We start from the raw sequence: 22,723 nt of genomic DNA on the forward strand, positions 1-22,723 counted from the left end.
TTTAAATATATCTTAGTTGGTTAATGATAATAGTTAAATTTTTGCCAGACTGCATTTAAGTGATATGGAAGTTCAGTCCAAACATTCTCTGTTTTATATTCTTACTATTTTAAAATTATTATGAAATTGAATGCTTAGTTATCATGAAAATAATTTTTTTTTAGTCAAACAGATTTGTGAGATATTTTATTTCTGTAGGCTTTGAATGAAGCATTTTTTAAGACCTTTCACCTTGAAGCTTTTCTTATATTCAAATTATGTTAGTTAGGATAGTTGAGGCCTGATTGATGCCAAAATAGTTTTGCTCACCTGATTTCACACGCATATTTTATCTTATATTGTTATGTAATTTATTTCAGAATTATAATGAAATATATTAGCACCAATGTAAATTTGTAGCAAAATTATGTTGTCAAACAGAAAACCCATATACATAACTAAGCACTGCAAATGCAGTTGAGAAGATGTTCAGTTCTATTTTACCTTGAAACTGAGCTACTGCTCTCTCATTCCAATTACCGTTCACCCTCTCTTAAAATCTCTGAAATGCTCTTGGCTTCCCAACTTCTAACATCCACCCAACCAAATCAGCTGTATGCTCATCCCTCTCCACAACAATCCACCAACATTCTCATCACCCATATCACTGCCTCCTCTGCACTTTCTCAGGGGTTCCAGATTGCAGCCTTGCCTATTTACCTCCCAGTCTGCCCTACTTAGTGCTCTCCATAACAGGCCCAATGCCCTTTGTTCTTTCTTCACTAACTTGCTTACCTGATTAGATATTAGTGCCACTCTTCTTCCTCTATCTCCTGCACCTTCCACAATGTTTTCTTTGTCAAAGTCTTTTCTTTTTAAACAACCTTAGTCTTTGTCACATTTATTGTCATTTTGTTTTCCCTTGTACATTGCTCCAGCCCATTCAAGTCTCCCTGCAGGTATTGGTCTTAACTACCATTTTATTCATTATTATAACTTTTATAACTTAAAACACAAGGGGGGAGATAGGGGTGACATTACATCCAGTGAAGTTATTAATTAAAAAATTGTGATCTCTGTGAAGGCAATATGTTTTTTTGGGTGATACTAGGTGAGCTGTTACAACACTTGGATTCACAAACCACAAATGTAGTGTGATACATGTTGAAAATGATAATGTAACCATCCCAACCTCAATGATGTAAGTTTTTTTTAATTCAAAAGTGTTTATATTTTTGTTGATTTTAAAATCCTTTCTTGAAACAAATCCCTGTAACTGTCATTGGGTAAGTAGGACATCATTTTGTCCTCCTCTGATGTTTCATTTGCTTCATTCTCTTAAAAATAATTGTGTGCATGGAGTCTACGCATGACAGAAGTTGCCGTCGTCCGGGGTCTCGGGCTCGAGTCCCGGTGTGGCTCCTAGTGGGAAAAGGCGGTTCTTGATCTGTGTTGTCCGGGTGGGCGCCAGACTAGCTCGTTTCTAGTCGTGAATTTGGGGTCGTGGATGTATGTGCCCCGGCGTGGCCCACTAGGGCCGGCGGCGGTGTTGCGTGAGATGATTTTAAATAAGAGACGTGGAGTTGAGGTGGCGGTGTCGTACCTTTTATTCAGAGGGTCGTACACAATACAACACTCTACAGAGGTCCCCGGGGGGGTTTTTACTTGTTATTTCGTGGCGCCGTATTGTCTGTGTTCCGCGTTACGTGGCCTCGGATGCTGTTATGTCTCAGACGTCTCACTGGGTACGCAGGTAACGTAATTTCGTAACACAAAGGCGGGACACAAAATACACTGAATTAAGGGGTGCGTGCAGGTTACGTGGCACTCGTTACTCGGGTAACGTAAGTTAGAAATACACAATACGGGATACAAAAATACACTGAATTAAGGGGGTGCGCACAAGTTCCGTGGCACTCGTTACTCGGGTAACGCAAGTTAGAAATACACAATACGGGATACAAAGTACACTGAATTAAGGGGGTGCGCGATTGGAGACGGCCAATCCCGTATGCAAATGTCTCGGCGCGGGGGTTGTGCTCACTGTGGTGAAACACGCACCGCAATTAAGTTTGTCCAAGTTCCCTTGCGGGTTTGTGGTCAGCGCCGTGCGCGTGACCTTAAATAAAGTTCTGTACGTTGCGGGAGACGGCCCGTGCCGTATGCTGAAGAGCAGCCCCGTTGACCAAGTGTGGTGCGGGGTGTCCTTAAGTTGATGCGGCCGGATTAGGTCCTGGACCGAAAAAAGGGGCCGGGTACTCACGGAGAGGTTAAGCAATAAAAGGGGTTTGGTTAATTAGTGACTATATTTACCGGACGTTACTTTCGATGTAGACAAAGGATGTTGCCTCTCCGTGGGACGTAGGTCCGCCCCGGCCCGTGAGCTGCGCTGAACTGCCGAACTGGCATGGCGTCCGAGGGAGGCTCGGCCTCTCTCGCGCCAGGCGTGACCTCATTACGCTAGACTCCAAACGGGTGTGTCTGGAAGAGATTTTATTGTCGCTAAAATCCTAATTTAATGTTTTAGGAGGAATGGGTACGGTTCTTCTCTTGTCTACTCAGGTTTCCGCGGCTTTGTCTTTAATTGCTGTTCGGGTCGCCTGACTCGGGTGGGCCATGGCCAGGGGTATGTTCCGTTAGCGGGAGCGTATACTGGCGGGTGCAGGTCGGGCTCTGGGGTGGTCGTCGGCCAGACGACGTCAAAGTGAAACTTCTTACTTATTAGGTATAGATATTGATATATTATTAATATTTTTTATTGAACAAGAAAAAATAATTTAAAATAGTAAGGATGCAGGTATGATCTCAAATGAACAAATGCCTTTTTCTGTGCCCTGTACACTCGCATACATTCACTGGCACTTTTTGGTGCCTCTTGTGGTGGTTTATTCCCATGTTGCCTTTGATAATACTTATTTTTATTATTTTTAGGCATAATGTTAAATCACTAGCTCCTGCTGAATAAAATGAAAGAACAAAAAACAACTCCAATCGAACCTTGATGTCGTCCGACCGAAGGCCACCCTAAAGCCCGACCTGCAACCGCCAGTATCCGACCCCGCTAACAGAACGTGCCCCTTGCCATGGCCCACCCGAGTCAGACGAGCGCCGCGGAACTTAGGTATTATCAACGCCCTTAACTTAATCGGCAAGACAAACCGAGTCACGTACACGGTAAATTCAATACACTTTAAAGAATACGCCACTTTAAATTAACAACACCGTGCAACACAAGTGCGACGTAGGAGTGCCCGGGTCACTCACATGTAGTTTTTTAACTAAACAGCTGTGAGTGCTCCCTTGCGGCCTTCAGCCTGATTTCAATAGTGTAATATGTGACTTAATTAAAACCGCCCCAAATTAGCATTTATCATTCGCCACTGGAGCAGTCATCAAGCGACGAACAGTCTTCAGTGTGCCTCTGATAATTCAAACTTATTTTATACAAACTTGTTACATGTCATTTCTAAAACATATATATAGATTGAGTTAATTATTAAGTTTTATTGTGTGGATTTAGAGCCACTTACATTTTGTTATTAATATAATTTTTTACAAATAACGGAACTTTAGAAACTCTGGCGCGACAGGAAGCTCACTTCTCCCCTCGCGCCAGGGCCAGATGCCAGTACAGCGCGACTCGCGGACCGGGACGGACGCACGTCTCACGGGGAGCCATCATTTCTTTGTCTTCACTGAACTTCCTTCTGGTAACTATAGTCCATCTTCGAAACCTTTTTTAATCACTCCCCGTGTGCGCCCGGTCCTTTTTCCGGTGTAGGGCCTATCCCAGCCGCGTAAATATCACACTTCCCGCACAACACATTGCGCCGGGCAGTGCACATCACACTCCCCACACAACACATTGCGCGAGGCAGTGCAGCATACGGCGACTCATCAAACTCTCTCCCCCAACCTCGACTGGCGTGAGGACGTAACTATAGTGACGGCACGTCAGAGCGCCCAGTGTATAATGACAGTGTACTTTATGTAGGGAAATCGTGTGACTGTAATTGTAAGTGTAATTTACCAGCGTAATTAAACGTCCACTCCGCACACTCCGTGCGCGACGTGTAAACGACAGTGCAAAACCGTGTACGTTATTTCTGAGCCTCACCAATCCAGTTAGGGATCAGCGTCCTATGCAGGCGGTTCTGAAAAGAGGACGTAAGGTAGCATATAATGAAAGTTATTTCATATTTTTACGATTTTTTTTGGCGCTAATCCGTACAATACAGATTTACCCCAAAGGTCTTCACAAAGTCCCTAAACAGTCTCCAGATGTTATACTTAAGGCCACTTGCAGAGTCAGGTAAATAAAATCTAAGCAAAAACTTTGCAGATGCAGGTTAATCAAATTCAGAATTACTTTACTTTCCCTCAAGTCACGACCGCAAGCTAGCCTTAATATCATCATTGTTTACATCGTTTTATATGTCTGCATTTCAATGCAATAAGAGTTTCATTTATAAACACTAGTACTGTGCTGTTACATTTATGACTATTTCACGCACAGAATGTAAACAAACTATTTATTTACTAACATTTTATTATATTTATCGTCGTTTGTTTATATATTTCCGTTTGAACGATTTATTTTGTGCAATTGAACGTCTCTACGTGTGTCGGAATCCTTGACATAATTCCAGCTGACAATTAAGCATCAATTGACTAGACCCATCTAGGGCCTTATTGGTTTTAACGGTGATTTCAGCTTTTGACACTGATTTTATATAAAAGAGTGTTTATTGTTGAAAAATAACATTTTAAATTTGTGACGTTTTGACACTTTAAGACGTTTTGGGAGAAGTCGGATTTTATTATAAAGTGTTAAATTACGTTAACGGTGATTTTGTTCCGGCCAATCAGAGGCCGAGTTGCAATAATGAAGAGTTTGGAACAAAAATTAAGAAGAGGAGTTATAAAATTGTGGCGTCACAGTCAAAATCGCCGGGGTTTGGATCCCTTAATAATATGAAATTCGACGAAGCTATTTAGGACTTTAGGTCATCCAAGAAAAAGGATGTTTCTAAACGACGTCTACAGTAATTATATGTAATTATTATAGGGCGCATCAGAACTGATGCGATCTTAGGAGTGAAAATACGTGAGTAATATCTGACTCGATTTCCTCCATCGCAAATGACCGTGTCTACGAACCAAAAATAGTCATATCTGTTTCCCTACAAATGTAAAGCATTTAAGTAATACGTGAAATTACGTCAAATACTAAAGACAGACGTGCTTTAATTAAATTTACTCTGAATACACAATCCAATTCCTATACCCAGAGGTTAAACGGGATAGGATCTCACGGTGTTTTGCCGACGCATATAATGAACTACGCCGCGGTACATTTTTAATTGAAGTGAACCTTGAAAGCATATATGATAATTTACTCATTTATCGCCGCTCCTAAACTAATAACAACGAACTTTACAAACGGGATAAAACGGACTTTATGTGTGCAACCTAATTCCTGAGCATGTTAAAACACATATTTAGTTGCCATATGTCAAGTTACTAATTTGAATATTTATTGTTTTATTAAATACGACCTAGAAATTATGTTTGTAATTTATTGTCTGTTTTATGTATGGTAAAATATCCCAATTCTCTTTGTTTCTACATTCTAACTATTTGTCCTGAAACTTTTACTAATTTTCTCTTATGTGTATTGTCCTATTTATTCTTCAGAAACACCTGACATTATACACATAAGAGTGGCGGGAAGCCTACATTTCACAAAGGGTTGAGGACCAACCCGAACATGCCCGAAAACTTAACCTTCGGTCAACTTCGGGACTTTGTTTTTCTTTTAACAAGACGCGTCGGCGGTCGTCTCTCGGGGCGTGCGCATCTCTCTCGCGGGCTGTTGGCTGGGAGTTCCCTGCGACCTATTGGGTAACCGAAGGCTGGCAGTTCGTACGGGATTTGCGTGCGTACGGGAGGCGGCCTAGCAGCGCCAACTGCTACCGACCGCGTCCCGCGGGTGGCGGATACGGGAGCCCAGCTCGAGAGTTGCAATCTCGCTGGGGTGGCTGTGAATAACCAATAGCAGTCCGCGGACCAATGGCCGGCCTGTGGAGTCGTTATTACGGCTGTCGGGGTGAAAGGTAGCCTGAATGCAGCTCGGCGCGTGGCAGGAAGCAGCTTCGTCGGCGAAGGCACCGCAGGGGAGCTCGATGTGCCACAGTAGCGAAGTGTAGACGAACTGCGGGCTGGAACTTGCGGAGCTGTGAACTGCTGCGCGCGCAACGGAATTGAAATGCGTCGGAACTCCGAAGGAAGACATCAGGAACCTTCAGCTAGGGCTGCTGTAGGTGTGGCAGCAGTAGCCTCGAGCGGCGCGACCTTAAACCGTCTCGGGGATTTTGGGTGGCGAGGTTGGTTCCCTCCCCCCACCCTGGCTTGAAAAGTACTGCTGTTGACCTGAAGAAGGAAGACGAAGATGGCGCAACGTCAGGCTGCCTTTCGCTCCGAGAGTCAGCAGTTCGAGCCGGTTTACTGGCTCGTCTGCCCACTCTGTCTTAACTGTGGCTGCCTGGGCAGCTGTGGCTGGGCTGACGTGAAGTCGCCCGCCCCTGGGGGTGCATGCGCCCCTGGCTAATAATAACCCAGGAGCTCCCAACTTTAAATGCGGGCCGCAAGGCCCAAGCACCCAACTCCACCAAGGTTGATTTTTCAGCCCCTCCAACTCTTCTTACCTGGACCCTTCTCCCTCTTGTCCAGTAGTTACCTGCTTGCTTAATGCATGTTAATTGATCCCCGCATGAACCGGCCCAGGGTTTTCCCTGTGTCTATGCAGGTTTTACCTGGGTCACACTTAGCTAGCTTTTAAGCTAGGCGACCAATGGGGCGTCAGTCATGGCGCCAATTGCAGCCATGGCTGGCCAATAAACCCCAATAAGCACATGATGCACGCGCCCTTGTCCTGCATGGTTAAAAACCCGCATGGTAGAGTGTATAGGCTTCGGCCTGAGACACACTTAGGTCCTCCCCTAACCTGGACCCTCCCCTACACACTTAGAATTAACTTAGGCTAGGAAAAAAAAAAAAAAAAATTTTTAACAAGACGCGCGGGAATTTTGATTAGTGAAGGCCCACCGCCCATACTTAAGGACAGAGGCTATTCTTATCTTGCAGAATCTCGTCACTGTTCAACTATGTAACAGAACTTAACTGAATTCAATATGTTTCAGGATAATTATATTTAGTGTTGTATCTATAGCATGTTTCAATTTTTTTTCATGGAAAATTCAAAATCATCTTTATATATTTACAGATTAAAATTTTATTTTCTTTCCGGGAGGGTGCCAGGCTAACTTATGCAGCTGTTTGGTGGGTCGTCGGCCCCAGCTTTGTTTACTAGGATCGTGGCGGTGGTTGGATTATTAACTAGAGAAGTAGTATCACACTCCTCAGGCAGCATGGTTGGCTCATGCCTATCTTAGGTAAGGGGGCACTGGAAATCACTGTCAATTTGTTCTCGCATTTATTGGCATGCTATGCATTGCGGTGTTACACTATGCGTTATACCTTATACTTTACCCTGACAAAAGTTTCTGATTGCTTCGTTATGTGCTTACGTTACATCTAACAGCAGTCTTATTGGGGATTTGCATGGAGTCGGCCATACCCGTAAGTTTTTGAATTACGACTCGAAGAGGCTCTACGAGCCGTGAATCTACAAGTGCTTTAATGTGTTTGTTTGGGCCAGCAGACATATGCACGGCTACATTAAATTAAAACGCTTACCTCTGGAGTCAGCGAGTTCCATAATTGTCGACCCTGCGGCGTGGTCACGTGGCAGGGTTAAATCTAAGGCGGTTGGGACAAGCCCGGCTCCGCAAAGATGACCCAGGGATGTGTGGGTAACGAGAGAAAAAAGATTTAGAGGTGAGAAAGTCTATAAAACATTTACCACAATATTTCAAGACATGTGTGTGAAAATGCTGATAGTTAATATTGTGGTCATTCACTAAAAACTGGTTTCATTATATTTGTGAGGTTCATACTGTGCAGCTATACTGCATGACTATTAAGTAAATTATATAAACAATTATTTTATGCACAAATTACTACATTATGTTTCTCACCATAAAAGTAATTGTCCATAAAGGTACATACTGAGGTTGTTTATGAGTTGTTTATGGTTGTTATGAGACTTTGTAGTGTCACCTGATGGTATAATGTAAAGAGGAAATATTACTGTGTAAGCTCTGTGTTGGTAATGCTCAGTATAGAAATTCAGTACTGTATGAGACATTTGCAGCCTAGATTGTCACTAAAGAATATTTTTTTTATGAAAAAAAACAACATAAATATTAAATTTTTTTTGTGTCCACAGTAATCTCTTTCCATTGTATTATTTTATCCGTAACATTCCTGTATAAAAAATCCTATCATTGTAGCTTTCCTAATTGTTCGTTGGTTTACTTGATATGTACCAACACTTATTCGTTGGTTTACTTGATATGTACCAACACAGTGGGTGAATGTATCTTGAAAGCGATACCACATAAAAGGTTACATGTTACATTTAAATTTATATGTTCACTTTATAAAAAAAATTCATTTATGTGCTGTGGAATGAAAAAAACGAAGACACATTGAATATTTAAACACTAATATTTTAAAGGCATAAAATCTTGCACTTTCTTTCTTGTACATACTAATAACTACAATGTGTTTTAAAGATAACTGACATGTCAAAAGGTAAAATTATTTATTATGAACGTTCAGCAAAAATCTTTACACTTTTCTTTCCTTTAAATGACAGCATTATTTTTTCCATATGAATCACCCAAGTTTGGTAAGTTTTGAAGATAGACAATCATGAAATATAAGGTTGTAAAAAATACTCTTTATTTCTCAAAAAAAAAAAAATAAATAAATAAATTTATTTCACTTTCTTAGTTACTATCAATTAACTGGTAATGAAGTAAAATTCTAAGTGAAATAAAAAAGCACTATTATAACAAAAATTCACAAAATAATTCATTTTCATTGAATGTCCAAAGAATTTAATCTACAAGAAAATGTTCTAATGTCTTCACATGCCAGCATTAAACTGAAAATAATTCTTCCTTTCTATGGAGTGTCCAAGGAGTTTAATGTTTCAGCTCATTTTCTAATTTCCTTACATACCTGCAACAAACAGAAACAATTACAAGTACTGAGAATGTAGAGAATAAGTCATATAAATGGCAATCTGGAGACAAAGTCCATAACAGAAACTGTAGAGCAATAAAGTAATACATAGTATTTAACAGAAACTATATAGCAGAAAAATAATATTCATGGCAACATGATACACACCAGATGGTCAACACATTTCATTTGGTAAGTATATGTATAATTTGATAAGCTCAATAGTTTTGGTAGGCCTATCTTATTTAAATGTATACTGTTCTTCATGTATTCACAGCTTTCAATATTTTTTTTTTTGTTTTTAATATTTGTCAAACATTCAGTTACATAAAAAATTGGAAATATTGTATTCCTACATCACAAAGAGTGTTTGGTGATTTAATGCAATGGCAAAATTAGCACCTACACACATTAATTAAAAAAAAAAAAAAACTACTACTGCTTATAAATACAAGTGGTAACAATAGTTAACAGCACTTAGCTCTTAATGTTTCTCAGGTAGATGTATAGAATATAAACGTGTGGTGATTGTAGTAGTGACTGCATTTTGCGATACTGTATGCTGCAACACTAAGTGAGATTAATGGCAGAACAGTAAATATTTTTTGTGTAAACTTAAGACAAGCAGCCAGGAAAGTAGGTGGTTTATTTTTATGATTTTATAAAATGTTATAGTAATTAAGTAGTAGTGTTTTGTGTTCATTGTAATTTTATAGTTTATCAGATTTTTTGCAAACAAGAAAATAAAAATTACAAAATACCTTTTGCTTCCTGAAATGCTTTGGAATCATTTTGTAAGACAGCACTGTGTTACATCAAGCAGTCTACCAATAGTTTTATAGTTTTAACATTCATGATTGCGATATCGCAAGCGCCGCCATGTGCGAGTCCCTGCTGTGCTTGCAAAAAGCTTGCTTCAATAAAAACAAGGGCCTCATAATCAGATTTTGTCACATATGGAGTTATGTGTTTCTTGCTGCAAGTATTGCTCTCTTGGGTAATGACTGAAAAACATATCAGGAAGCAAAAAAAAAAGTTATAATTTTTACTCTTCTTACTTTTGTTGATTAAAACAAACTTAATAAAATCTTGTGCAGTTTTAAAAACGATAAACAACTTAAAGTACCTCAACATTCTCTTGGGAAATATTTCGATACATGTCAGGATGTGAAAAAAAGTTTTTCAGAATTTTTTTCTTTATTCATTTAAAAGCCGCAAAACAATACAATTACTCTGTGCATTTTATTTGCTGTTAGGAGAGAGGTGGGTAATAATCTTACGTTGTGGCTTTTCCACAAACTAAAAAAAAATTAGACAAAAACTTTTTTTTAACACTAGTCTTAGCCCTGAATTTATCCTGAAAACAGACTTTAAATTTCTACAGGTTAGCAAGTAATCAAAGTTTAAAGCTTACATTATAAATATTATAATACCTGTGCATTCACACATACCTGTACATTCTTAAAGTACAAACACTGGAAAAAAAAAACTTTTGGACGGAGGACATTCATATGCTTCTGTTACATCAGATATATATCTTGAGAAATAATAATGAAATGTAATATATCTTCAGTATGGTGTTCTATTATACTAGTACAGGTAGGGCTTGTTCTTAAGTATAGAATATGATACCACAGGTAAAATATATACTGTAGTAGGTATGTTCTAATTCTAGAATAAGCATGGCCATAGCATAAAATACGTTACCAGAAAGCTAGTTTAATACACAAACATATTTTGTGCAAAACAAGCATTAGAATACTCCCCAACTAAAACCCCCATATAATCATGCTAGTCACATAATAATGCAGATATGGTAATGACATAAATGTGCCATGTTATTAATGTGATAAGTAATGATATTGTGATACATACTTGTCCCGAAAGTGAAATTGGTAAAAGTTCCGTATAACATATTCAAATTCATCCCTTGATCCAGAAGGCATGATCTTGTATACATTGTTCCTGTGGTACATTTTGCTTGATGTTTTGATTTGGTACATTGAAAGAACATGGGCATACTAACTTGTGTTATTACAATTTATATATGAATGTAAAACAGTTACAAAAGAAATTATTTCACAACACCTGAGATAATTTGTTTGTCTTGTGATGTTCTAGTATTTGTTATGTCCATACTCTTTCGACGTAACAAATTAAAACAGCAAGCATCTTGTACCACAAAACCAAGGGATCAATTTGGACACGTGATACGAAAAAAATTACGTCAACCTAGGCTAAACTTTAAAACCTGTAGAGAGAAAATATGAACTAAATGATGATACATATCTCTTAATTTACACGCAAATCTGAAAGTTAGTTAAAGTTCAGTATCGCATATCCAAGTTTTTCACTTGATCCCGAGGTACATGATGCTTGCTGTTTTAATTTAGTGCGTTGAAAGATCATGAACATAACGAATACTTGTAATATAACAGTGAATAATAATCTTAAGATTATTACTAAATATGCACTTTCTTTCTATGAATTAAACACTTAACCTCACAATTATTATTAAGTGTTTTTGATATCCACCAACATGGCCGTGCTGTTATGAAAATAAAAACAAAGTCACGAAGTTGGCCGAAGGTGAGTCTTCGGGCATGTTCGGGTTGGTCCTCAACCCTTTGTGAAATGTAGGCTTCCCAAGAGAGGCGCCCATAATAAAAATAATACAGACGTTTCAGTGGAGCGACCGATCAGCTGATCGATATAGAGCTAGGTGCAGAGCTATGCGATTGGCATAGAGCTAGCTGCAGCCATACCAAAAAAAAAACAACATAACACAATGTGTCATATTTTTATATTTATGTATGTTTCTTCATCTGTTTTTACACAACTGTGTTAGATTGAGACACTACGGGCGGCTTGCAGAGTCGTTCCGAGAATTCTCCGAGTGCGAGTGGAGTTTGAGTGGAGGAATTTTCATTGCACAGTCGAGAACGGAGTAAAAACGAAGTAATATCCGAATGAAACCGAGTAAAAACGAAGGATAGTTGGAGTGTACGCGCAACCACACTCCGAGGGCCCTCGGAGTGAAATATGGAAAAAAAATCAAGATGGCTGTGTTGTTAGAACCAATTGTTGTGGAATTTCTTGATTTAATTGATGAAGTATTTCTTGAAAATGAAGAAAGAAACGTTGCCAGGGAACCACGTCGGTATTTGAGGGATTTTAAAAATCCACTGGAGTGGTTTAGTGACGTGCAATTCAAACGACGATATCGTTTTACTAAGGATGTTGTTCGGCATCATATTCTGCTTTTGCTAGTGTTTGAAGAACCACGGAGTCGTCGAGGATTACCGCAACCGCCTGTCCAGCAGTTGCTAATTGCCTTGCGATTTTACGCAACAGGCAGTTTCCAGGTAAGCAGTCAGAAATAATAGTTACTAACCAATACCTTTTGTTTACAATAATACCATCTGTCACTCTTTGCCTAGGTTAGCCTATGTGCACTTCAGTATGTGGTGTTTAATTTGTGGTTTGCATAGGCACATATCGGTGCAATGTGAAATACTATTTACAAATGGTAGCAGGCGATTTAACAGGCGTTAGCGAGTCCACAGTTTCCCGAATTATCAGACGTAGCTCTGTCGGTTTAGCGCAACATACACGACATCTGATACGGTTTCTCACTGGCGATGAATTTCGCTTGAACAAGCTACAATTTTACAACATTGCACACTTTCCCGGTGTTACAGGAGTAATTGACTGCACCCACATTAAGATCAAGAGCCCCGGCGGTGCTCGAGGAGAATTATACAGGTAAGTAGGTAAACATTGTTAAGGCATGTTGAATCATGTTTCGTGACATACCTTAATATGAAATGTGAACTGTGAGATAAAATGTAATAATTTGTCTAGTTTGTATTTATTTAAATACTTAATACAATATTCATGTTAGCACATAGTTCTTTCATGTAGCTTGATTTTAATGTACTTCAATTTGTCAAGAGCATTTTCTTGAATCTGGTAATTCTAAAAACAACCCTATATTATGTAAAATTAAAATCCTCAAATTATTGTGTCAATTTCCTGACATATTTTTGTATTATCAAATTAAATTGATACCTTAAGTAGCTTTGAGTGTGTGTGTATGATATTAAGAAAAAGGTATGTTTTGCAAGGTTAGGTTCATGTAAATAACCTGGAAATAGTGTTATTGGTTAGGTCACCTACATGGTAATTATTCCATATCACATTACCAAGTTCATTCCTTAGCTCTGAATTCATCATGTGGTACATAATGCTGTTTTAAATTACTACGTCAAAAGATCCTTGACATTAAACCTAAAATTTCGCTATACAAACAAATTATGTCACTGGTCTTGTGGAAATGCCTTTTTTGTAATTAATTGTTACATGACAAGTGATTTTTTTGTCCATTACCTAGTGACGTAGTAATTGAAAACAGCAAACTTCAATTATCTAAGGATCAATGTATACAGGATCCTGCCATCAGGATCAAAGGAAAAACTTGGATATGTGATACAGAACTTAAACCTTATACTATCCATTCTTTCTAATGTATAGCATTGTTAACATAGCTAACCAACTGTTCACTTGTATTCATGATTTGTTGACATGGCCAATGTAACCAACTCATCTCACCATTTACACAAATATTTGTGTAGGTACATAAGGTGTAATAATATGTTCTGAAAGTATGATTTTAAGAAAATGTAAATCTGAGGAAATATTTAAAAACAAAGTGGAATTGTAAGTGTTTCCACTGAAAACAGACTGTTCTTCAGAATAACATCAAATTTTTGGTGGACAGGTGTGACATTCGCTCCAATCTTTGCTCAGGGAAGCACAATGTGCCTTACCCACATTATTCCAGTAGTGGGAGTGGCACTTTCTGGTATATGTTTAGACTTTATATATATATATATATATATATATATATATATATATATATATATATATATATATATATATATATATATATATATATATATATATAGCTGTCACAATTGTATGTACTACTAGTAACTAGAAAAACATGGTTAGTTTGAAACAATTTGTGTTTATGATTTTCTTGAAATGTTCTCTAGCTTATTACTTGAGTTCCTTTATTGCTTTTAATTTACTTACAAAGTGAATTATGCACTAAAAGTGTTTAAAGGGGCATATTACTTGTTTTCTGACAATTAATTGCAGGCTAGAATTTTGATTTTAGCTTATATCAAAGAATTTGTAATTTGTTATATTTCTATTCAAAACATAATTATTGATATTTGTGTGTTTCAGAGAGGTCTACATTTTGCCCCTGTAATGTATGCATCTAGGTTATACATCCATCCTAGTTAAAATGCTTTCACTAGGATCCAGTGTTAACTTTGTACAGTACACAACATTCATTCAATCAATAAATTAAACGTAAAGAAATACACAATTTGTGATGAAAATAAAAACTTTCGTCAAAAATATCAACGTTTTTAAAAAAGAAAACTAAATACACTAGTAATAATTAATGCTTTTTGATATATTTTATAATAGTCCAAATCACGTCAGGGATGAATGAACTATGAAGAACACTTTGAAATTTAAAATAAATATTTTGAATAAATACTTGCTACTTGACTTTAATGTATGTAATGAAATAAACTGTCTGTGTGTGTGTAAAACAAACATGTTTTATAATTGAAACAAAGCTAAGGTAGAGACCATTTACACTATAGTAATGATAATCTACCTATAAACAATTATTGCCTGCATTCTAATATATTGATTGGTTTGTTGCAGGCCAACAATGATGTGCCAATCCCACCAGTTCCTCTGCGACCTGGGCGCGCCATGGCCATCAGGAACGAGTTCCTCATCCGGCATTTCAATTAGCTGTTTTGAAATGATTTTTACACACATTGTTTCATGTGGGTTTTCGAAATCCGTGACCTTGATTGTACCGTTTAATAATAGTTTTTTTGGCTGGAATGAATATTTTATGATTTTTGCACTCAGTGTTATGGCTACTTATGAATAATTCCTATTAATGTGTCATATTCCACCATTAAGCAGTAACATTTTCAGCACCACCAAGTTTAAGTCTTAAGTATTTACGAAATTTGGGCAAAAGTCCATTACCTACTTCAGGAAATGTTTCTGTTTTGTATGTTGAGTGCAGCTGCGATATATGCATAGGAAAATTTGGCAAACTGTTGACTTGGTAATGCCTCAGGTATAATTTTTGAAGATTTGGTGGTTCTTCAAACATTAATGGAACAACATTGTTGGTAAAATGATATCTTCATTTGTTGCTAAGCCATTCCATTGCAGTTTCTTTAATCCTTCACATACCTACAGGCCCTGACATTTTGTTTCCAACTTGTGAACAAGTGTCAATTAAATGAAGAAATTTTACATGAACCTTCTAATAATGCAGCCTTCTACAAATGTCTGAATAAAGAGGTACATTTGTTTATATTGTTGCTTTTTGATTCTTTTGTATTATAACTGGATGAAATAGGTAATGTTTTGTTAAAAGTATTATTGTGCAAACATATTTATGTTGTCTCAAGTTTCATTTTGTTCACATACCTATGATATAGGATTGTATTGCAGGATATTATTTCATTTTACTTTTGTTCAGTTAAAATGGTTTATATCTTAAGAAAGAAAAGTAATATAAAATATATTTGTTTAAAAACATTTAGATATACAGGTGTGGTGAAAATAGGTAGGGAACTGTGAATTCAACTATTATGTAAGAAACATTGGGAATCAGTTGGTAAAAACTGGTTTCATGATTGAAATACTCCCGATGTGTTGGGTAAGAAAGTTTCCAAATGGAACATTGAAAATTAGTTGATTGTTTTGCAGTTCCTGTTGCTGCCGCCTGTCGTGGCTCCACTCAAGTGCTCGGTGCTGCCCCTCAGCGGCAACGTGGAGTTGCTGTGTGTGCAGAGCAGTGTCATCATCCTCGGTGGGCATGACCAGGAACATTCATACATTCAGAAATTACATCATATTGAAGATAATTTATTATTTAATAATATCGCATGTTATTTAGACAAATACATTTCAGGGAAATTGTGGGCAAACTTTGCCTAGGCTTGTAGTAAGCATTGAAGACCCTCACTCCTGATATTTACTGACAGTTTTGGTAAAAGACTAGAAACTATTAGGAATTGTTGGGTCCTCTCGAATGAGAGTCCTGTGGTTTACCACTGAACTACCCTTGTTTGTTTCAAAAAAAATAACAATATTATTCTACAATGTTTTTATTTTTGACAAGAAGGGTAAAGTTATGAAAATACAAAAGTACAGCTACAAATCTTTTAAATGCAATGCCAAAAGCAAAGATTTTACATTTTAACATTTTCCTTGTTACAGTTGTTTTAATTGTTTTATAATTTTGCATTAATACATAACAAGATAATATCAAGAAATATTGTTATGCAACCTATTGAACTAAAACTTTTTAATGTATATATATAATTGATTGTGTAGTGTATGTTATTTCTTGTGGCAACAATTTTTAAGTTGTTAATTTTATTCACGATCTTAGTATTTCAATACTATTAACACAAATCACAACATAGTACACAGTGTTAAAAGCCCTTCATAATTCTTGTACATTTCTGTCTGATGTTTCTCTGGAGACCTTTAGCCATATCTGTTTGAGATCTGATATTGACTGCTACTATATATGTATTTCATGTATTTATAATATGGTTACAAAATACAAAATACTTTTTGGTCACCTTTGCATGTTATTATTTATTTAAATTGTTACTTTTATTTAAACACTCTGCCACACACATTAATTTATATTGCATGCCGTATGTAATTTCCATCAGCTAAAACATTTCATGTACACATACATGTACATTACATACATATTTCACATACCGCTACTTTATGTTTATTACTTTCAGTATGCATCTGAAAATGTTCAAATTCTGTGAGTTGATGTTTTGAATCACGGGATGTGGTATTAATGTGTTTCGTACCCCTTTGAGTAAACCTGAAATGTTATTGTAACTCATTCTGGCTCATACGTTTTGTGATTCAGCACACCCTGTTTTATAATAGATAAATATATATATATATTTGTACATAAATAGTAAATACTTTTGTCTCTTTATTAAGGGCCACTTCAAAGTCTTTCAATTTTCATCAGTGCTGTGGTTCAAAACTTATATATAACAAAACTGTCCAATTCATTGTTCGTTTTGATCACCTTTAAATTCAAAATGGCACATTTTGCTGTCTAACTTTGAACCTATTAAGTAAATGTAAGTGGTGGTTTAAGTACACACCAGGGCTACACATTTTAGATATACACTATGCTCAGATTTGATGTGTGGTATCAGAGGGTTAATCACTGAAATTAATTGTTAGACTAACTATTTAACTTTGTTATTCTGTTGAAGGTCTTGTGATATTACAAACTTTCTACCTCTTTATAGTGGTGAAGATGAAGTAAAGGTGTCCTTAAAACTCAGTAGTTTTTACTGCACAAGAGGGTACGAGCCATGAGTTAACTAGGTGATAAATCAAGCAGGCAGTACCACATTCATTTCATTATTTGTGTGTATGCAAAACTTGTTATTGCTTTAGGCTTTGTATGGTACATCTGGTTAACCTAAGTTAATGACACTGATATATTTAAAGGTACATTTGCCATTTTAAGATATTATTTGTGGTATCAATGTGTAGTTTAAGACAACATAACTTACAAAAAAATATTACTGTGCAGCAATGAGAATTAAGTGACTAGTATGTAGTGACACGTAGCAATATACTCTATAAATTATAGTATCAATAGTGTGAGTTAAATTTAAATATTGTACAATAACTAGGAACGAGATTTCACTTTGAAATTTGATAACACTAAAATATCAGTAGATACATTTAAAGAAAACAAAATACATAAATGTACAAATGGATGGAAAAGTTAATTATATTTCCCAAGTGAAGATTGACTTATTCGTCTCAATTTTCTATTAATGGTGTTAACATTGTTGCATGTATTCAACAATGCTCCATTCACCAACTTTACGTAAAGTGAAACATCATTATTGCCACTGGGTAGGTAAGTTGATGACTCATGAGTGTGTGATGAAAAATAATATATGAAAAATACTGCATCTGCTACGAATAAGTTGGGTTTTAATTACCATAGTTAATACAAACATGAAATTCTTAAAGCAACAATACAATTGTCTGCTTTGTATGTAAAATATTACTTAATAATAATATACCTACGTTATTTGGCATGCAATTGACTCTTGAAAATTATACTCTCAAATACAAAATAAAGGTTTTGTGTGAATTAGCAGCTGTAGTAAAGCATCGAGGCTGAAGAGAAGGAGCAACATCCTCACAAGAACTGTCTGAAGCTGGGTCTTCTGAAATATACAAAGAATGCAAATATGTTTTGTGAGGATGAGAAACAAAATATAATCATCTGCTGTGAGATTAATGTTTAAAAAATTTGACATTCGTTTGGGTTTGAAGATTCTATCACATAAATGTTAATTATTTAAAATTACACAACATCAGCCTATAATTTCTAAGTGCACAAATGAGATAAAATTCAACTGATGCATATAAATGTTGGGTCTGTGAATTGGGTGTAGTATTAATCAAATATGATTGAAACATGCATTACAAAGAGTGTAATTTTGTAACCAGACTTCAGATTGATGGTGTCATTCCTAATTTTGATAAATAAAAGCATAGCAGGCAGGTACTAGAAGGGAAGAGGCACAAAACATTTGCAGCTACAAAAACCAAATTTTACATAAATAATAATAATAATAATAATAATAGATACACTATACGTTATGTACTATCCCTCTTTTTCCCCATTACTTGTACAATATTCTGTTTGGTATCACTTAAAATAAGTGGCTTTTGCAAAATCAACACAAACTATTTTGCCATCTACCCTTTGTTATATATTTATTATATGATGTTGCAGTCACTGTTACAAAATACATCAATACGACACCATCTACATCACACACCTCCTAACTGTCATGGGTGCCAACTACCACACCCTTAGCAATGTGTTGTTCATCAGGGAGCATGATGATATGAGTTTGTAACCTGTAAACCATTATTTTCCATTGGATTGTGAAATCATTTGGATGTATCATTGCAAAGTTGAGTTTTCTTTATTCCCAGTGAATGCTGGAATCTGCAAGAAATCTAAAATCTAATCTAAATAAAAATGTGTTGGTTCTTAAGTCAAGTAAATGTTTTTCTTTGTTTAGTTAAATAAAAAGAAATGTGGACTAAAAACAATTATATATATCACTTTTAATTAGCATCATGATTTAAAGACATTTCTGAATTCCTTATTGGTTCCTTATTATTAAGAAGGGAAATATTAGATGCATTATTTGTACACAATTGTAACAAAAATACAATTAATTGTAATTATTTTCTTCACAATACTGGAATTAGAATACCTACTTTCAATAGTCATAAGCAATCATTAATTTGTACATTAAGTAAAACAAATGATCTATTATTCAAAATCACTAAAAATTACAATAAATATGCAAGGTTCTTTTCTGTATTAGATTGTATTTAAAAAAATACAAATATACATAACTTAATTTCTTTTTGTGGTTAGTAATTATATTGTTTCAAGTTTTTTTTTCCTACATTATAAATTTGTTAAGAAATTATTTACTAATTGTTAAATGTTGGGTGTATTGTTTTTGTTTTGTTGTCTTGTATTTTGTATTGTTTTGTTCTGTCTGCATGTACAGTATATGTGTTGTTTGTATTGTGCCTACCACCCAAGGCCATAAGCTGTAGGTAGGCACGCAATAAAATTTAATAAATAAAAAAATAAAAATAAATAATATATGTGGCATTTTAATGTATTTATCCTGACCATTTACTTTTGGGAATGAAAAATTGTGTTCTGCAGGACAATCAAGCATCATTAGTACTCAAACCACCATTTTCTAATTTCTCAAATGTTTTCAGTCAGTACACTGGACATTTTGCTACTTTTGAATGAAGTGTGAGAACAGACAAAATACAATATTCAAATAGTTGCCTTGGGCAGAAGTCTGAGGGACTGGTGCAGTTGAAGTAGCAGGAGCTGGATCATGAGGCACATCTTCCACAGCAGTCTCCTCTGGGACAGTGATCTTTGCAGCAGCTGCCTCTTCCACCACAACAGCATCACTGTCCCAGAGAAAACCAAGATTTTCCGTTAAGTAAGGCACTGCTGCATCAAGCGCAGGCTTGCTGAGGATGAAATGTCCACCCCCCGTTCCCATTCTGTACCGGGATTCTGCAGCCAGCTCCTTCCTCCTTTTCATCTTCATATTTTCCCAGCATTTTTTTAGTTGCAACGAAGTGCGCTATAAAAAAATAAAAGAGGAATAAATTCCTAAAATAGTGACTTAGAGTAAAATATGCACTACATATTTTAGTGTGTCCAACTTTCTTAATACTTAATTGTTAAAAGTTAAAGCTGAAATAATAACAAATAAATAAAAGTTTATTGAGTAAACGTTCAGTGTAATATATCAAAGTTAATTCTTTGATCCAAATGGAATGATCTTGTACCGTATATATTGTTCCTGTGGTACATGATGCTTGTTTAAATAATTTAGTACACTGAAGGAACCTGGACAAAACAAACTTGTAGCATTATAATGATAATTGTAAAATGCACATCAAGAAAATTATTCCCACAAGACCCCGAGATTGTTTGTAGTGTGGCACCCAGGTTTTCGTTATCTTCAGGCTCTATCAGCACACTCAAGCATCGTGTAACACATGATCATGCCATCAAGATCAAGGAGTAAACTTGGATATGTGATATGGAATAATTACCCCACACATGTGTAATTCAATTCAGTTGTGTACTAGCAAAATAAATGGTCACAGCTAGGGGTCATACATAATGATTGGTAAAATGATGAATTATCTAACGATTTTTAAGATTTCAACTGGCATACATGTAGGAGTGTACGTTTTAACGGCAGTAGCATCATTGGCGGATCTAGGTTTTTTGTTTGGGAGGGGCTTGACCCAGCTGAGGCTAGGCTTTATCAAGGCAAACACTAAAACAATAGTGGACCCAGATGCTTTTGGAGGGGGCTTGAACCCCTTAGCCCCCCTCTGGATCCGCTACTGAGTAGCATACACATGTAATTTGAAAAAAAAAGCAGTATTAATTTACAAACATACCTTTCTGTAGTGTGAAGTTAGTCCATTAGACAAAAATTATTTCAGATAGGTACTTTAGTTCTAACCACCGATAAAACTATTGATCAAAATTGCGTACAAACCTGGCGATATTTTATCATGCATCCTTATTGAACCTAAACTTTACCTTTTGCACGAATTATTGCGCATTGAATTCCGTCGCAACTTGCTCCCAGGCTTTCTTTTTTGCTGTCACTGATTCAAAGAGTGAAGCGGGAAAAAACTATCGATGTTTCGGATGAAATCACCAACATAACAAAGACAAAAATTACATTTACAAGGCGGTGAACATCGAGAGAAATATTTTTCCCCGTGGGCGTGTGGTAACAATTCCACTCGGCTTCGAGGAACCTCCATTTGACGACTCTGCAACGCACGGAGAAATCTCGAGTAATATCATACAATTCTATCTCGAACTCCACTCACACTCCACTCGCACTCGGAGAATTCTCGGAGTTTTGAGGCGGGACTCTGCAAGCCGCCCTACATATACTTTCTGTATTTACAGAAAGTGACAACCCAAGTGGAGATTAAGTAAAGAGTTACACCAACACACACACATATAATAGAGTACATTTAAATGTCTCCATAAAATTACATTAATTTAAATTAATTAAATTTTACATTAACTTTCACAAAAACCTATATCTGTTGGAGTAACATATTGTAACAAATCAATAACAAATGCACGTGGCTTTGTTTATATAATCTGACTTTGACAGTTCTGTACTTATGTCTTTGGTTCTGTAGGCAAATCTTACGCCAATGTTATCAACACGGAAACAAAGTAATATCTTTGGGAAAAGCTTCTATGGTTTCATCTCATTGGCTATACTCCATGATTACGCAGGTTTTTATTTTCATTTATTTTCATGTGAGCTTGGTTGTTTTGCTTTTGAAACCCCACGCAAATATTAGCCTCACGTGATTGTGATTGTGAGTAATTTTTAGAAGAGGGGATAGTGGCAAATTTTATCGTCGTCGGGTGACCTAGTCATGTGTGAATGCGGAATAATAAAGGAAGCATGAATGTGCTTGGAAGCTGAGTGTTGATGAAACTAAGCAAACGCGTTAGCAGAATTTGTGTATTACAAAAAATGTATTGTACAGCGTGTAGTGTTTGAATTAAAACTTCAGATATTATTGAAGTGTAGCTAATGTGACGTTTGTGAGTATGCCAACATGAATTTTATTGTTTTGAATCTTACAGAAGAAGAGAAATAATGGGGGTAAATAATTATGTAGTTGGGCGATATGTTTAAAAAAAAAAAATTAATCCGAAAATACTTTTATTCTATGCTCTTTAACTTCCTATTTTCATTAAACCCGGCGGAGATAAGAAATTCCAAATACTTAAGGAGATATCGAATTTTTTTAATTTTCATCACAATACCTGTGCATT

The 22,723-nt window shown here is 36.3% G+C and overlaps 1 protein-coding gene and 1 long non-coding RNA gene across 4 annotated transcripts in view; both read left to right on the forward strand.

Annotated features, from left to right (window-relative positions):
• Positions 1–11,916: 11,916 nt before the first annotated feature.
• Positions 11,917–16,838, forward strand: LOC134542886 (uncharacterized). The gene is made up of 3 exons (XR_010076866.1): positions 11,917–12,497; positions 12,834–12,897; positions 14,881–16,838. It is a non-coding gene; the product is annotated as an uncharacterized LOC134542886 (long non-coding RNA).
• Positions 16,839–22,124: 5,286 nt separating this feature from the next.
• The window catches only part of LOC134542893 (folliculin), a 74,719-nt gene continuing 74,120 nt past the window's right edge, over positions 22,125–22,723 (forward strand). Inside the window, exon 1 of one of the 3 annotated variants that reach the window (XM_063387480.1) lies at positions 22,125–22,171. The gene's annotated coding sequence lies outside the window, so the exon portion shown is untranslated. Of the gene's footprint in view, positions 22,490–22,723 lie in introns of all 3 variants that reach the window. The other 2 variants (XM_063387488.1, XM_063387496.1) reach the window with 2 other exon arrangements.

This window comes from Bacillus rossius, chromosome 1 (genome assembly GCF_032445375.1).
Source record: "Bacillus rossius redtenbacheri isolate Brsri chromosome 1, Brsri_v3, whole genome shotgun sequence".
In the NCBI taxonomy this organism is placed as follows: domain Eukaryota; kingdom Metazoa; phylum Arthropoda; class Insecta; order Phasmatodea; family Bacillidae; genus Bacillus; species Bacillus rossius.